This window comes from Bufo bufo, chromosome 10, assembly GCF_905171765.1.
Source record: "Bufo bufo chromosome 10, aBufBuf1.1, whole genome shotgun sequence".
In the NCBI taxonomy this organism is placed as follows: Eukaryota; Metazoa; Chordata; class Amphibia; order Anura; family Bufonidae; genus Bufo; species Bufo bufo.
The window spans coordinates 126913033-126930272 of NC_053398.1; positions in this window are offsets into that span (position 1 = coordinate 126913033).

Here is a 17240-nt window from a genome sequence, read left to right on the forward strand (position 1 = left end):
TAACACCCCCTGTGCTCTGCACACTCCCCCTCCACTTGATGAACAGGGCTAGACATGCTGAGAACTGCCCTAGTATGTACATATCATATACTCTATGTACTACAGCTTTACTATACCACATTGAGATCTGCTCAAAAAGCTAAAGCTAATATACATAGAACTGCTGTATTCACAAGTGCAATATATGATTGTAAAGACACCAGTAATATGTGTTACTTTCTAAGCATAGAAATTCGCTGTATGATAATCCTATAGCTCTGTGGTAAGCACTTGGTTTTCTATATAGAGATTCTGAGAGAGACGTCCAGGTAATTTTCTTCAGCTTTTTTTTTTTTTTTCCACATTTAACCTATAATAAAAGTCTATATCCTTATCATATTGAGAATAATGCTTTTAGGCTTAAAAAGATAATAAATATTGTGTATGTGAATAAACCAGTAACAGTTTTCATGTTTCTAAGGGAAAAAAAACAAAAAAAAAACACTATTCTCAATATAGTAAGGCCTTTTTTGTTATTATTTGATTATATTTTATTTATTGTAGCATAGCCTTTTATTGTGGGTGAGAAAAAAAAATAACACAATAAAAGGTTATGTAAGTCTCTCACAGGAATCAAACCTGGGATTTCTACATGCAAAAATCAGGCACTTAACACCAAGCTATAGCATTAGCACATAGCGATACGTGTTTTTTCAATGCCTATAAGCTAACACATATTACTAGTGTCTTTATAATCATATATTGTGCTTGTGAACATGACCTTTTTTTTGCTCTTCACCCAATTCGCAACTATGTGCTGTCCGTATCTGTGTTTCTGTTCCGCAGTCCCCAAAAACAAAAAATAGAACATGACCTATTCTTGTCCATTTTGCGGAGATGGAGATGTTACAAAGGGTCCGCAAAAAAAAAAAAAAATGCAAATCGGACGTCACATGGATGTAATCCGTTTTTTTTGCGGATCTATGTTTTGCGGACCGCAAAATACATACAGTCGTGTGAATGCACCCTTAGGGCTTGTGCCAGCCATGCCCGTATTGTGGCCCTCAGACAGAGGGTCTGCAATATAAAGGCATCGGCCCCGTGCACACTGTATCAAGTATGCAGACCCATTCACTTGAATGGGTCCGCAATCCAGAAGATACAGAGCGGAGGCACGGAGTGGAAGGTCACGGAAACACAAGTTGAATGGGTCTGCTTCCGTCAGTGCCGGCCACACGGACGGTGCCCGTAATGCATGACGTAATGCCCGTTTGTGTGCATGAGCCCTTAAGCAGTAATATGTATTTAAAACATATAGCACACTGACCCATATAAGTCAATGTGGCCATGCACATATCAATGTTTCTCACGGATCCATGTGCCCGATCCAAGAATCTCATTGTAGGTTCTATCTGTTTATGTGGATTAGAACAGTCCTTTCTATCGATGGGAGTGAGGGAAAAAAAGGAATGTAATTGGAAGCTATCCTTTTCTTTTAAAGATCTAATTTTTGTAAGATGAAAATTGGATACAGTTGAGTGTATGGGCCTAATGAAGCATCACAGCTCTGCATATTGCCTGCAACAAAAGTACATTTTTCCTATTTATAGTTAGGACAAAGTGCTGAAGGTCTACTCATAGCCCTATAGACCCTATAGATTGGTCAGACAGCTTAGGCCCACTTCATAAACATGTATGTTCAGTATTCCAGTACAGAGGGTATCAGATTTTTTCCCCCAATGTATGGTAATGTTATTCTGTGCAATGAAGCATATACTCACTATGTCTATGCACAGTGTAGGCATGGCCATGGTTAATAATCCTGACCCAGCCCTCTTAGGAGGTAACTATGGTGGTGGCTGGCTCCAGCTCCAGCTCTAGCTCTAGAGAGTTCTAGGCAGGTGTAGGGAGAGCTTGAAGAGGGTAGGGAGCAGACACTGTGTGCTCCTCTCCTCAGGTCTCTAGCTTTAGGAATCCGGTGACTAAAATATCCCTGTGGGATCTTTTGCTTCTGATACAGCAAGAGAGAAGGAGAGACAAGATAGGAGAACCTGAATGGCCAAGCAAGGAGTCAGTAAGCAAGGTAACCTGTGTAAAGCTTTCCAGACCCTGCTGCTGTGGAGGGATAACAAGTTAAGACACTCTACACACTTCAGTGACGACTTGACCAGTCATAGCTTTGAACCTGCACACTGCAGCCTAAATTTCAAGAGTTTTTGATTAAATACAGCGCAAAAAAGAAATTCTATTGAGAGATATTTTAGCAAGAAAGTGTATAAAGTAAGCCATTACATCTAGCTTTGCCAAACCCATGCATCACCATCTGGGAAAAGCATTTGCATTATGTACAAATTATTGTTGGATGTACTATACCTCCTATTTTGCACTCAAGTAAACAGAGACTTTTATTCTTCTACCTCTGGCATGGTTTGCTGACTACTACCACATCATAATCTGGCCATTGCACTACTACACCTGCTCGGCACCCATACAACCACTCAACATCAAAGACAACCCAAACTACCATCAGGCAGGATCCCCAACTACAGAGAGTGCCCGAGGGAGGAAAGGGTGCACGCTTCTCCACTGCACCAGCCCTAGAGAGCAATGGCCTGAGGGAAGCCATGGTGACACATCCTATAGTCAGAGCCACTACCACTCCCATCCTTTGCTCCGGCTCCTCAAGGACTCACTGCACCTTCAACCTGTAGCATTTTATCTATTAATTCTTATGGGAGAAATTACACCATATAATTTTCCGCCAGTGGACAAGATTTTATGTTAGTAAGAGAGATATTTATCTGAATAGCCCTCAATGCAAAAAGTTAAGAACAATGTGTCGCAGTTATTTCTCTTCAAATTTGTTGGTTACGTGATGTCTAGAAGATAAGACTGCAAACACCTGCCTCACAATATTTGTGCACAGATTGCAATTACTGTTCGTTATCAGAAGATTACAGAACCCAGCACAATGCATCATTGCTTAATTTGACATAAAAGGAATTTTTTGGAAGGCTTACGGGCCAGAGTTTTGTAGCCAAATCTATTCCCTTCTGTCTCTTCATGTCCAGTCACTTCAGTAGGCCGGTACAATTTGAGACTGTGGATTGAGCAATTACATGCTCCTGTGGTCATGACTGCAGCAAACAAATCACTCTTTATTTCACCAGAGTTCACTTAAAGGGAGTAAAAGAGCTAAACTGTAGACTTATTTGTATCAGCAGTCCACCATGGCAGTAATCAAGGCTTAAAAGAGATTTCCGAGATTTTAATACTAATAAAGTGGAATTCTATCCGAATTTCAGGAATTATTCGATTCGCACCGAATCCGAATTTCCTAATGCTTCGTGGTAACGAATCACATTTTTTTTCCTAAAATGGCTGCAGCACGTGTTAGGACATGGAGCAAGGAACTCTGGGATCGAGGGATCACCCACAATGCCATGCATGCAGCCAATCAGCAGCAAGCCAGCCTTGTGATGTCACGGCCCTATAAATAGCCTCAGCCATCCTATATTCTGCCATTTTCCAGTGTGCTTAGTGCAGGGAGAGACGTTAGCAGGCGCTAGGGACAGTGCTAGGAAAGACTTGAAAACTTATATTTTGATCAATAGAAGTTCAGGGAAAGAGCAGTAGAAGTGTAGGGAAAGCATATGGAGGAATTATTCAACAGTATTGAAGCAGAACAGGGTCCAATAGGGGAGTGTACAGCCTGGGTAATAGGAACAATCCTATTACACCTTGCTGCACTGACTGGGGTTCTAAATTGCCATTATACTGCTGCTCATTTCAGGTTTGCAATACCTCTATAATTCCAGCAAACCTTTCTTGTTATTGGGGTCTTACTAGCCCTTGTGCGGTGCAGTTATATATATATGTTCTGAAGCTTTTTTTTGTCGTGTATTAGTGGGGGGGCGAAGGGGGGCCTATTAGCCATTGTGTGGTGAAATTAGAAAATGACAGCCCTTTTTGGCATGTATTATTGACCAAAAAAACGTTATTTGCTGTTCACGGCCGCAGTTATATTTTCTAAAGCCTTTTTGTTGGCGTGTATTAGTGGGGAAAACGAAAAAAGGCGCTTATTAGCCATTGTGTGGTGAAGTGAGAAAATTAAAGCCCTTTTTGTTTGGCATGTATTTGTGGGAAAAAAATATTATTTGCCGTTCACGGCCGCAGTTATATGTTCTAAAGCCTCTTTTTGGAGTGCATTAGTGGGGAAAAAGGGCTTATTAGCCGTTTGTGGTGAAGTGAGAAAATTAAAGCCCTTTTTGATCTGTATAAGTGGCAAGAAAGAAATATTATGCTGTTCACAGCCGCAGTTATATGTTCTAAAGTATTTTTTTGGCGTGTATTAGTGGGGAAAAAGAAAAAGAGCTTATTAGCCATTGTGTGGTAAAGTGAGAAAATTAAAGCCCTTTTTGGCGTGTATTTGTGGGGAAAAAAATAATACCGTATTTGCCGTTCACGGCCGCAGTTATATGTTCTAAAGCCTCTTTTGGGTGTGTATTAGTGGGAAAAAATATATATTATTTTCCGTTCACGGCCGCAGGTATATGTTCTAAAGCCTCTTTTTGGAGTGTATTAGTGGGAAAAAAGAAAAAGGGCTTATTAGCCGTTGTATGGTGAAGTGAGAAAATTAAAGCCCTTTTTGGAGTATATTAATTTCCTTTTTATTTACTTATTTGATCTAACAGGCCCTGCACAGGGGAGTAGCAGAGGCCTAAATATTTCTGGCGCAGGCACAGGTCACAGCAGAGTAAGGGGGCATGGCAGCAGGGGTCACTTTGAGAGGCCTGAGCTTCCAGTGTCAGCTAGAGGTTGTGTCTTGACCAGCAACCCAGCGGTTCTTGAATGGTTGACTCGATCTTTGACTTTGTCGCAAGTGACATCTGACACCCCCAGCCAAGAGTCGGTGGGTTTGTCAGACACAACCCTTAGTTGGCATGGCCCGGGAGCAGGCCCTGTACCCTCACCTGTCCTAAACCTGCCTCTGTCCTTTTCTGTTCCCTCAGCCAGAGTACTATCTGCTGTGGGCTCAGCTCCACTATACAGCGAGGACGAGCTACTAGAAGACAGTCAGCAGCTACTGCCCAGCCAAGATCCGGAGGAGACATCCGCTGCTTCCTCTGGTAGGCGGGCAAGTAGTGATGAGGAGAGTGGCGTGGGAGCTGGTGTTACGAGCGGTCAGGCTCCAAGCTCAGAGACCATTGAGGAGGACAGTGATGTGTAGACAGTATTCGATGATGATGTAGCTGTTCACAATTGGGAGACGGGTGACAAAGGGGCTTCATCTTCATTATGAGAAGAGGGTGGCAGCTTGCGCGTGAGGCAGCGGCGGAGCAAGCAAGTGGATAGCATGGCCGAGAGTCAGCAGGGTAGACCACCCTCTTCGCAGGAGCCTACCGGAAAGTAGTGGTGCAGGGGTTCACGGAGGCAGTGGCGGTAGCAGTCAGTCAGTGCGGAGTGTTGGGGGTAAAATCACCTACTCAGCGGTGTGGCAGTTTTTTGTTAAGCCGCCAGGGGAGGTGAACATGGCCATTTGTCGAATCTGTGGGCAGAAGGTGAAGCGTGGCTAGGGTGCCAATGTTGGCACCATGGCCCTGCCTCAACATATGAAGCATCACTATAAAGTGGCCTGGGAGAACCGTGGCTCCAATGTGGTGATCCAGCCAGCTGCAGCAACCAGTGCATCACCTAGTGGCACGCACCAGATTTCAGGCACTCAAGGCTCCACCACCTCAGCCGAAGGAAGCTGTCTGTCCTTCCCATCATCTGCTGGTTCTGATGCTCCTGCTCCTGCTCCTCCTCCTCCTCCTAGTCAGTCATTCCGTCAGCAATCGATCGCCTAAGCGATTGCCAAGAGACAACAGTATGCGTGCACTCATCCAACGACGCAGAAGCTGAATGTGCTCCTGGCCAAGTTGCTGGTACTGCAGTCCTTCCCATTCCAAGTGGTGGACTCTGCACCTTTCAGAGAACTGACGGCTTGTGCCAAGCTGAGGTGGAGAGTCCCAAGCTGTCATTTCTTTGCGAAAAAAGCAGTACCAGCCCTGCACACATATGTAAAACAGAAGGTGGGCCAGTCCTTGAGCCTGTCGGTGTCTGCCAAAGGGCACAGCAGCGCCGACGTGTGGAGCTGTAACTAGGGTCAAGGACGATATATGTCCTTTACGGCCCACTGGGTAAATGTGGTTCCTGCCCAGCCAAACTAGCAACTTGCCCCCACCCTACTGACTCTATATGACTTGAGTCTACTTTAGCTGAAGTGTATATTGTATGTTCAAGAACCATTTACTTATCTTGGCCCCCACCCTACTGACTCTATACAACTTGAGTCTACTTTAGCTGAAGTGTATATTGTATGTTCAAGAACCATTTACTTATCTTAGGCCCCCACCCTACTCACTCTATACGACTTGAGTCTACTTTAGCTGAAGTGTATATTGTATGTTCAAGAACCATTTACTAATCTTGGATTTTATGTATCTTTGCTATGTTCTTTTATTATTTTTGGTTTTCTATGTAATTTTTATTGTATTCTATGTATTTAGTGAAAGAAATGATTTTAGTTGAAAATAATCCATTGGCAATGTTTTCACAGCGCAATTGTAGGCCATACAACTAAAAAACGCATCAAACTTTAAAAAAACACATCAAAAACGCACAAAAACCGCAACCCCATCTATAAGCATCTTTTGAATTGGAATCCAGTCCATTTCTTGTAAGGGACCCAAGAAGGAGGGATATAAAAGCAGCAAACATTCTATGCAAGTATTACCACTGAGGAAGGAGTAAAGTAACACTCCGAAACGCGTTTGGTACTCAACCCACTTACTTGCATAGTGGAGTTATTAATTATCATAACTTATAAGAACTGGACTTTATTTTGCTTTGAGAAAAGATCAAAGATCGCGAATTACAAACACCTGAAAGACACAGACTCTGGAGAAGAATGCCCACAGGATCAAGGAAGAGGTGAACAACGGTTTGCTGTACCCGAAAAAAGATCCATCGAACGTGTGCGACTCCATAATCGCAGTGTCTGGGTGAAATATTCGCCGAACCCGTTTTCGAAGGCAGAGACACGTGGGACACCGAAATTAAAGTCCGATACACGTGGGACGCTGAATACGAACTTTCCATATTCCACAGTATACAGCCTGATTGCTGTTGCAGCGACTACCAGCGGAGGACCGTATAAAAGCTCCTAAGCACAAAGATAAGTACAGATTCCAAGTACATTATTCTGTCGAATATTGCTGCTATTGTCGATTATGCTATTATTCGAAAACGTGGGACGCCACGAACTGTTTTAGCATAGACTATTTTTTTAAAACACGATCTTTAACTCCAACATATGATATATATCAAAAGTCTTCATGCGTATACGATTTATGATTTAAGATTGGATGTGCCACTGGCCTTCACATTGCTTCAGATTGGATGTGTCACTGGCTCTGACATTGCTTTAGTTGCGGTTTCTCAAGCGGTATTGGACATTTCAATATGTTATCTATTCATTGCCATATTCTGTTTTATGCTATTATTATCGCTTGTTTTTACACCTATGTTTAATAAATCGTATTATTTTAGTATCTTCTATTTCGGTGTGACTCTGAATGCTGAGTGCCCTTCCATATATTGTATTCCTGTATACTTCTTGTTTTTATTGATTGGGATGCATCAATCTTTGGTTGGAGCACCGTAGCAATCCTAAATTAGGGTGAGCCACCCCATACACTCAATACTTTATTAAATGTGGTTCCTGCCCAGCCAAACTAGCAACTTGGCCAGGTGACGCCACTTCCACCTCAACATTCTCACGCCGTTGGTCCTGCAATAATGTCCATCTCTGCCTCCTCATCCTCCACCTTGTCCTCAGCCTCCACTACAGGGACAATTCACAGTGCCCCACATGTGCAGGGCACAGTGGTGTCATGCTGTTTTGCACCTAGTTTGCCTGGACGAACGGAGTCACACAGGGGATGAACTGCTCTGCGTCCTTCATCAAGAAATCGAATCCTAGCTTTCTCCGCAACAACTCAAAATCGGAACCATGGTGACCGACAATAGGAAGAACATGGTGTCGTGTTGAGTCAAGGAGGGCTGAGCCATGCGCCCTGCATGGCGCACGTGTTGAATCTGGTTGTCAAGCGTTTCCTGAAGTCTTCCACCCATCTGCAAGACATCATAAAAATGGCCAGGAAACTTTGCATGTACTTCAGCCACTCATACACCACCTAGCACACCCTCAATGAGCTACAGCGGCAGAACTGCGTCTCACAAAATAGGCTGTGACGATATGTGACGTTTCCACCCGTTGGAATTCCACCCTCCAAATGTTGGACCGACTGTAGGAACAGAGAAAGGCCATAAACGATTTCTTGATGATACAGGTGGACAGAGGTACTCCCCTGTGTAACTTTGATGTTAGCCAGTGGCAGCTCATGCGTGACACCTGCCTTTGAGGAGGCCACTTTATTTGTCAGTCGCTAGGACTACCGGATGAACGTCATTCCACTGATTCATATCCTTGAATAGATGCTGGTAAATCTGGCTGGTCATAGTACTGGAGACGTGACACCTACATCTCACGGCCACATGAGCTCTGTGGGGGGCTAAACTGGAGGAGGAGGATATTGGAGCACAAGCAATGTGTAGCGAAATAGGTGGCTTTTCTACACAGGTGACAGGAGAGGAGGAGCAGAAGCAGCAGGAGGAGCAATGACAGATCTTGACAGTGAGTGGATTGAGTTGATCTTAGTATTATCAGAATTTATGTTAACACACAACTGCTTTTTGTTCAAGGATCGTTTTTCCTACACCTCCAGGGAACGGCAATGGGGGCATCTTGTGCACCCTCATATGCTAATCTGTTCCTGGGGCTGTGGGAGAGAGAAGTAGTCCAAAATACTCCCGTAAATGAAGCCATGCACTTTTGGTCGAGGTATATAGACGATGTGTTTTTTATCTGGCAGGGTTCGGCATCACTCTGGAAGGACTTACTCAAACACCTCAACAACATTGAGTTGAATATTAAATTGACCTGTAAATGTAGTCCGGTAGATGTAGAGTTTCTGAATATTATGATTAAGAAGAGATCTATTGGGGTTATAGCGACTGACGTTTATAGGAAGACTACAGCTGTGAACTCTCTCTTACACGCTACATCATTCTATTATCCAAAGGTGATCCAGGCGATCCCTGTGGGTCAATTCCTGAGAAGGAGACGTATTTGCTCTGAGGATGAGAATTTTGAACAACAATCTAAGCACTTGACGAAACGGTTTTTGGAAAGAAGTTACCATTGGAAAACAATAAAGGAGGGATATGAGAGAAAGCAAATCATCTCGAGATGCACTTTCTAGGTCTTTATCATCTTACCCACAAATTACATGGAAGAGATCACGAAACTTGCGAGACCTATTGACAAATAGTCATTATACAGCAGATCCAACGAGACATTTTTTTTGTCAGTAGAGGTCCTAAATGGGGATCTTTGTCATGTGGATCATGTGCAGCTTGTAAATATATGATTAGTACCACTACTTTTTGGGATTCCTCCAAAGAAAAAGAATATAAAATAGTACACAATATCAACTGTAACACGGAAGCTGTTATACAATCACCTAAAGAATTATTAGGAACACCTGTTCTATTTCTCATTAATGCAATTATCTAGTCAACCAATCACATGGCAGTTGCTTCAATGCATTTAGGGGTGTGGTCCTGGTCAAGACAATCTCCTGAACTCCAAACTGAATGGGAAAGAAAGGTGATTTAAGCAATTTTGAGCGTGGCATGATTGTTGGTGCCAGACGGGCCGGTCTGAGTATTTCACAATCTGCTCAGTTACTGGGATTTTCACGCACAACCATTTCTAGGGTTTACAAAGAATGGTGTGAAAAGGGAAAAACATCCAGTACGCGGCAGTCCTGTGGGCGAAAATGCCTTGTGGAGGCTAGAGGTCAGAGGAGAATGGGCCAACTGATTCAAGCTGATAGAAGAGCAACGTTGACTGAAATAACCACTCGTTACAACCGAGGTATGCAGCAAAGCATTTGTGAAGCCACAACACGCACAACCTTGAGGCGGATGGGCTACAACAGCAGAAGACCCCACCGGGTACCACTTATCTCCACTACAAATAGGAAAAAGAGGCTACTATTTGCACGAGCTCACCAAAATTGGACTGTTGAAGACTGGAAAAATGTTGCCTGGTTTGATGAGTCTTGATTTCTGTTGAGACATTCAAATGGTAAAGTACGAATTTGGCGTAAACAGAATGAGAACATGTATCCATCATGCCTTGTTACCACTGTGCAGGCTTGTGGTGGTGGTGTAATGGTGTGGGGGATGTTTTCTGGGCACACTTTAGGCCCCTTAGTGCCAATTGGGCATCGTTCAAATGCCACGGGCTACCTGAGCATTGTTTCTTACCATGTCCATCCCTTCATGACCACCATGTACCCATCCTCTGGCTACTTCCAGCAGGATAATGCACCATGTCACAAAGCTCGAATCATTTCAAATTGGTTGTTTGAACATGACAATGAGTTCACTGTACTAAAATGGCCCCCACAGTCAACAGGTCTCAACCCAATAGAGCATCTTTGGGATGTGGTGGAACGGGAGCTTCGTGCCCTGGATGTGCAAATCTCCATCAACTGCAAGATGCTATCCTATCAATATGGGCCCACATCTCTAAAGAATGCTATCAGCACCTTGTTGAATCAATGCCACGTAGAATTAAGGCAGTTCTGAAGGCAAAAGTGGGTCCAACACCGTATTAGTATGGTGTACCTAATAATTCTTTAGGTGAGTGTATATCTGATTACCTGCCCTTGCCACCTAATATACACTGCTCAAAAAAAAAGGAAACACAAAAATAACACATCTTAGATCTGAGTTAATTAAATATTCTTCTGAAATACTTTGTTCTTTACATAGTTGAATGTGCTGACAACAAAATCACACAAAAAAAAAAATATGGAAATCAAATTTTTCAACCCATGGAGGTCTGGATTTGGAGTCACACTCAAAATTAAAGTGGAAAAACACACTACAGGCGAATTTGCCAATCTTGGTGTTCTCTGGCAAATGCCAAACGTCCTGCACGGTGTTGGGCTGTAAGCACAACCCCCACCTGTGGACGTCGGGCCCTGATGGAGTCTGTTTCTGACCGTTTGAGCAGACACATGCACATTTGTGGCCTGCTGGAGGTCATTTTGCAGGGTTCTGGCAGTGCTCCTCCTGTTCCTCCTTGCACAAAGGCGGAGGTAGCGGTCCTGCTGCTGGGTTGTTGCCCTCCTATGGCCTCCTCCACGTCTCCTGATGTACTGGCCTGTCTCCTGGTAGCGCCTCCATGCTCTGGACACTACGCTGACAGACACAGCAAACCTTCTTGCCACAGCTCGCATTGATGTGCCATCCTGGATAAGCTGCACTACCTGAGCCACTTGTGTGGGTTGTAGACTCTGTCTCATGCTACCACTAGAGTGAAAGCACCGCCAGCATTCAAAAGTGACCAAAACATCAGCCAGGAAGCATAGGAACTGAGACGTGGTCTGTGGTCACCACCTGCAGAACCACTCCTTTATTGGGGGTGTCTTGCTAATTGCCTATAATTTCCACCTGTTGTCTATCCCATTTGCACAACAGCATGTGAAATTGATTGTCACTCAGTGTTGCTTCCTAAGTGGACAGTTTGATTTCACAGAAGTGTGATTGACTTGGAGTTACATTGTGTTGTTTAAGTGTTCCCTTTATTTTTTTGAGCAGTGTATATTGGGATGACCACAAGATCATTAAATGTACGTGTATTGGAACATGTCAATAAAATTCAAGCTGCAACGGAGGTCCCTGAAAAATATGTAGATGGTCTACAATCTATCCCTCGTCATTTCCGTAAGTACCATGCTTATAACCCAAGAGGTTTAAGGGTGAGGAGTATAGATAGGATTATACTAGGATCTAGGGGTGGTGATATAAAGCGAGCTTTGTTACATAAGGAGACTAAGTGAATGGTATTGTTGGATACGGTAACTCCAAGGGGTCTTAACAAATCCGATAGCTTCAGATCCTTTTTGTAATAAAGTGAATTTAAATTAATGAGGTATATATTTTGTGTTTTTATTTAGTGATTTTCCTTATAGCTCATTATAAATCCCCTTGCCCCTATATATACCTCTATTTTACAAAAGTAATCACCTCCTGACGAAGCCTGTGAGGCGAAACACGCATCGAGAAGACAGATACAATTACTGCCCAGGGCTATACCTGTTACAATACTTTTGGATATGGAGTGCTTTATCTGATGTATGTGCCTCGTGCAATATTTCTGTATCTATTTCCACCGTGCCTTTCTTTTCAAAATATTTGATGTGTAATTATGTGCTTGGACTAATAAAGATTATTATTTTTTTATAAGATATAGTCCCATTCTATCATTTTTTTGTTTGATAGGGGAAGTGTTTGATAGTATGAAGTTGTTGTAGGTTTTTATGGCTAATATCCTGTGAAGCTGAGTTCACACTTGAGTTATTTGGTCAGTTTTGGCCCCATAACTGCCCAAAAAAGTGAAGTGTGTAGTGATTCTAAGAGCGACGCCTGTTATCTGCACGTCATACTGACTCACAGTATTGTTTCACTACCACAACAGACTCACTATGCATGTTGCTGCAAGGCACAGTATTCAAAACCACTATAAAGACTCTCTGCAGCCAGGTAATAGCTGTTTTTTAACGCGATTCACCACAAATTAATTCGGATCAAATCGTTTCAGAAAATTCGGTGAACCGACCGAATCAAATTTTTTAGAAATGTTCTCATCTCTAGTCACCGAGTATCAAGACACCATGGTGCAAATGGTTCAAAACAAAGAAAGCCATTAACGTTTTGGTGGTAGGCTTGTCATTACGGCCGACCTACACCCATCAATGGAAAATGATTGGACGTCTATGTTCTGAAGTGGTTGTCTCACCACGACCACCACTGTTCAGATGCACTACTAGGTCACATAGCAGTCATAGATCCATTCTTAGGAACTCTCTTTAATTAATTTCCAAATATGTGGCTTTGCGGAGATAAAAGCTGATGATCACAGGTTAGAGACATTAGATCCTGCACCAGGATTGTTTTTGTTCTGGGTTGGACCTTTTATCTATGAAGGGATACTTCTGGAAATGTATCAGTACTTACACAATCTAAAAATAAGTGATATTGTCAGGAGTTATTTAGGCAAGACTTCTGTGTAGAGAGGAGAAAATTTTGAAAAATTTGATTTGGGTCCAATTCGACATCTATCTCTTTCTCTCTGTCTTCTCACTCACTTCTCTCTATCTCTTTCTTCCTGAATCAAATCTCACAAAATTTCAGATTTTTCAGAATCAGTAGTTTTTTGAAAAATTTGTGTCAAATTTTAGAATCAGTTTGCACATCCGCACTCCTGAGCCCTGTCGGGAATAATCAGTGACTCTGGCTTATTCTTGACTTCACATAGCTGCAAACAATGGCTATATTTGGCCCTGTGTGTAACCTAAGCAGAATTATCAGTCCACGTGTGAGGATTGCAGCTTTATAGTAATGCCAAGCCACTTAAAAGCAGGGTTGTGTGAGGTCTAGTTCTGGAGAGAATTGCACTCAAGGGAAAGATGAGGGAATTTTTCTTTCTCCTTTTTAACTAGTGGTTGCTGCTTTTAGCTAAGGCTTACATCTCTTAGCTATGCATTATAGTTTCATCATAGACTGGAAGCAAAGCAGACCTGGCAGATTTCTCCTGGTAACTCTCACTGCTGTCACTGGTTGTTAACAGGAGAAAACTGTGCACTTGGCTTTTCTATGTTAATAAAACAGGATGAATTGAAATTGACGGAATCCGAGAAACTAATCCATGGAAAAGTCATCCTGCAATCTGGTCAATCACTGATGGGTCTTACGAGATGACTAGAACTGCAGCATAAAACTCTCTAAATGAAATGCTGCTTAGTAGCCTGACTCTACTGCAGTGACTGAATGCCCATAGTATTATTAGTACTTCATACCCTATAGTTCTCTTCTGGTAGCACCCTCTTCTGTATTCTGAAGACTTTGGAAGCTCAAGTTGCTTAGCAACCGCTTGACTTGCTGTCTGGGTGACTACTATGTGCGTCAATGTAACTACTGAAGGAGGTATTCTTTCCTCTCTTCAAATATACAGGCTCCTCATGCTATGGTATCTAAGCCTGGTTTGGTTTTTCCAGGAAGCATGAGAAGGCCCCACAAGAAATCATGAATGTTAAGGTTGAAAAATAAGTGCAGAAATAGGACACCATTAATCCAGACCAAACCTCCAACTCCATTTGCTGAAATGCAGCCCCCAACTCACCATCTAACAATCTGCTATGTGCACTCATTTTATATAATGAATTACAAAGTTTATAAAAATCTAAAAAGAAAAAATTCAATATTTTATTAAACAAATGATCAGAGAACAATTACATTTGTTAAGTTGACCGAGCAGATTGAAGGCCAACTTCAAAGACTGATAAAATATAGTTTTTTTTAAACAAAATCAGGTTTTAGGGTGACATTTAATTGCTTTGATTTGATAGCTCTGGTCCAAGAGACAAGTCATTATCCTCTAACAATTATCTGGAAAAGAGGATTCTGTCAGAGCACGAAATGAAACACAATAGCGCACCATCTAAAATCATTTTCTCCTCCGTCTTTCCATCTTATTCCACTGCCTCGGACAATGAAAAAAAAAACAACCTCTAAATGTGTTTTTCTGAATGTATTACTCAAACCACTTGGTTATTATACGCCTGGCGAGCAAACAATGAATTACTAGCTGTTTGCCTAATTTGAAGGGTGTCACGTTATTTCTACTAATGTCTAAGAAAGAAATACCTCCATTTACTAAAGGTCGGATTTAGAGGCAAAGTACGGATAATCCACAGTTTTACATTTAAAAAGTGCTTAGATTATTCAGCGCGGAGCCTATTTCTCTGTACAGGAAAATAAAATAAAATGAAAAATATATGCTAATAAGGATTAACATGTCCTAAATGAATATCTATATTCATCACTTTGTACCAGGTGTATGCAGAGACTAAGCTTCTCTGTAATCGCTTTCTACATTACCTCGAATTGAGATGCTCATATAGCCAAAATTTGTCGTTTTAAAATCAATCATGTTGCCTTACACAGCCTAGATATATGACCAATATACCATAAGACTCTACATCAACAATCATGTTAAGTTTTGTTATATCCTGTATTATAGTATGGGAATTTAACCAGAATGTTAGAGATAATGAAAGAAGCTGCAAGACAGGAAGTGGGGCTAGTGTGTGACTGAAGCTGATATGTTCATGTACACTGGAACACTGTGTTAGGACAATGGGTTAGAGGCCGCATACCAGAAGGAGGATGCAACAGCATGCCATACCACTCTTTCTAGGGGAGGAGGATAATTGATAGCATAAATGGTTTTGCTCCTTAGGGGAGGGTGAAGCAGGAGATCATAGCTTCATGGGTGCAACATGCAGCATGAGCTGGAGGGATGCTGCAGACTGTGGGTCTGTATCAAAGGAGTGATCAGACTGGTGACGGAGCAGAGTGAGGCAGAAATCACAGACTTTATATGAGTGGTGAGAGAGTGGAGCCTAGCAGGGCACAGTCTGTCAGTTGCCGAGAGTGGGGAACAATCTACCAGGGAATACTGAAAATCCACTGAAGACTGTATTTGATTAGGTTGAGTAGTACAACAAAATATCAATATGGCTATCTGAACCACAGTATGTGTGACACAGCTACTGAGGGAGACTCAGAGGCCCATTTATAGAGAGTTCTTACACAATAGTCAAGAATCTAGAGACTTTACATGCATATAGGTTGTTTGGAAACCACAAAGCAATGGGCCTGCATTGTGTATCCACCATGCATCTGAGCCTATACTGTGTAAACACCATGCATGTGATCCTCTACTCTGTAACCACCATGCATGTGTCCCCGCAAACCTGTTCCTTCTGGGTTCATACCAACAAATTTGTATTGATAAACTCAGGGCATTTAAGCCCTGTAACGGGGATGCCGCAAACCCAACCTAGAACGTCCAGTTTTCGGGATGAGGCAAATCTTATTTTCCCCAAAATTTGGTACAGTTTCAACAAATGTGACACTGTTGCCAGCTATATATGCCTAATATTATAGTTATAGATAGTGTAGAGATCCCAGTTGTCCCTGACTCTGGTGCCCATTGTTGAGTGAATCGAACTCCCCAAAATTTCAGTGAAAATGTGATTGCCCGTGAAGATGAATTTCCTTGTGCTTCGTGGTAGTGAAACAATTTTCCCTGATTGGTGGTAAAAAATAAAAAAATACTTACCTCATCCGTTTGAGTGTGAAGAGCCATCCACAGCCATCTTGATTGATGATCTTGCACAAAATCCTGTGCACAGTGACTATGCTGTCACCACGCCGGCCAAAGTGATGACGTCATCACTGGCCACACAAGATTTCAGCATAGATCTGCAATCAAGATGGCGGTGGCCAGCTCTTCGTGATCAAATGGATGAGGTAAAGTATGATTTTATTATTATTTTTTTTAAATGTACACTTTATAACTGCTGTCAGATGCCAGGATCAGCTATAAACGCAGCATCTGAGGGGTACAATGACAGTTAACGGTGCAATCTTACAAAGAGAAGTAATTCATCACAAAGTGAAGTTTTTAGTAAAATTCGGCAAAGCAGCCCAATTGAATTTTTCAATACTTCACTCATTATTAATTACAATTCAGAAATTATGAATGTGCAGTAATGTGTAGTATAGAAGGATGGATAAAAGAAAAAAAAAATCCAGCACTTAGCCAGGACGAGCGAATAACACAGATTTATTATATTCAACACAACACATTCTTAACTGATGCCCCGTCTGTGGCTGCCATCTATGGTGGCCCTCTGAGAAATTCATGTAATAGTCATCACTACGGCACGTGTGGGTGTTCTAGCAAGCCATTGTTTAGCAAAGAAATAGACAGCAAGCCAGTCATTTATACAACATGGATTTTCCCATTTGTCAGGTCTCATAAACCCAGAGCTGCAGATAGGTCGCACAATTTTCTCCGGCTTTAGCAGATGAAGACATCATATATACATTTTAAGAAAGGGAAGAGTCACTGGGACGTGTGGCGCTCGCTGGTGGCCGATTTGCATGTGCACATTCGCTGATCTGTAAAAGAGGAGCTCGCTGGTGTGTTTCATAACACCATTGAGATT